The sequence below is a fragment of the Aplysia californica genome, unplaced genomic scaffold, assembly GCF_000002075.1.
Source record: "Aplysia californica isolate F4 #8 unplaced genomic scaffold, AplCal3.0 scaffold00179, whole genome shotgun sequence".
Taxonomy (NCBI): Eukaryota; Metazoa; Mollusca; class Gastropoda; order Aplysiida; family Aplysiidae; genus Aplysia; species Aplysia californica.
Window position 1 is genome coordinate 706,934 of NW_004797449.1, and position 1,734 is coordinate 708,667.

Below are 1,734 nucleotides of genomic sequence, written 5' to 3' on the forward strand. Positions count from 1 at the left end.
GGGATAGGGTGGAGGAAGGGGAGCTCTTGTTTTATTTGGGGGTGGATGTCTTTTTTCTAAATGCACAGCCTTTCTCCTCTATTAAAAAAATTGGAAAATATCTGCTCTAAAAAATTCCTTTCGTTGAAAGTCACAAAGTTTGATCTCCACACGTTTATACAATTCAAAACTCCTTGAAAATTACTAGTACTCGAAGAATCGGTCGAATGACAGACAAAATATAAATTTTTACAACGCAGTTCTCAAGAAATAGGTCACCAGCGTCTGTGGTGTAGTGGTTAGCGCTTTGCTGTCGCATGCAGGAGATAAGTTCGATTCCCGGGTGGGAAGAAATTATTATAGAGGACCTCGGTGTTTTTGCTAGGATGCCGTATCCCTCTCAGCCTGGGTTGCACCCGGTTGTCGGTGTCGGAAGCTGTAAGACGTACATTTTAAAAAGTCTTTAACTTTATGAAACTATTTTAAAAATGTAAAACCCTTGGACTTCCTTAAACGAGTAGACTGGGAGGAAAGAAAAACACAAGAAGAAGGACAATCGTTAGTTTTGTTTGTTTGTTTTAGTAGTGGTTTTACGGCGCTCGCAGCTGCATAAGGTCATATGAGCTCCAGAAGATTAGAGGTGTTACAAGAGAGTAACAAACAGAAAAAAGAAGAAGGGGAGATAAGGACGATAGATAGCGTTTGTTCAACAAAGCTGGCAGTACCTGCACCATATAGAGCAAGATCCCCTCTGAATAGAGGTTTTCATCATCATTATGGGAATTTATCAGTAAGCGAAGAGTATAAGGTTGTGTAACTTTGGAGAATCCCTTCCTAAAAACGTAAAAAAAAAAAAAAGATATAACAGTTTTCGTGTCATGTATTTGGGGAGACATGTTTTGTCCCATAATATTTTTTATCTCGTAACATTAAAAAGGGATCTGAAACGGTTTTCTTCCTGTAGACTGCCCTGTTATAACTCTGTGTAGTATTGAAGGCAATGTCCCTCAGCAAGGGAAGTTTCGCTCATGGGGTTTTATACTCTTAGGATCACTGGGTGTCTTCAACTAGAATCACAGCCGCGTATGTAGCGTAGCTGTTAGGCTTTTTGCTGTCGCTCAAAGGAGATCCGATTTTGCTTCCCAAGAATCTTAAGTCTTTCTGTTGGGATGTTGTATCTCTCTCAGTACGGGATGGCCCTGACAAGCAGGGTTGGAGGGCCGCCTCCTAAATGATCTAAGTTGTGTTGATACGGACGTAAAAATCGCCTCTTAAAAATGAAATCCCGAGAGTTTCTGTACTACAAAAGTCGTATGCCTGTAGCTCATTAAAGAGGAAAAGTACACTCAGAAAGATAACAAAGTTTTGACAACTCTTTTTTCTGTGAGGTTATCTGGGCTTCTATCTTCTCGCTAGACCAAAACCTCTAGTCCCGCGCCGCTCACATGAAAGGAGGCAAAATGGCGTCGCCAAAACGGAGCAGATCTCGCTAGAGAAAGACCGGAAACTGGCATCCTGTCGCCGGAAGTCGTTGTGTCCTTATTTCACGAGGCGTTGACACGTGATGTTCCCGGAGTGTCTCTGTTGCTAGGGACGCGCAGACGAGAGGAGGAGAAGGAGGAAGTAGGAAAGCAAAGTTGTTGGCAAAGGAAAAGGTTTCTTTCGCCTTGTGGCCTGTAACAGCTCTGTCTGTCTGTCTGTCTATCTATCTATCTATCTATCTATCTATCTATCTATCTATCTATCTATCTATCT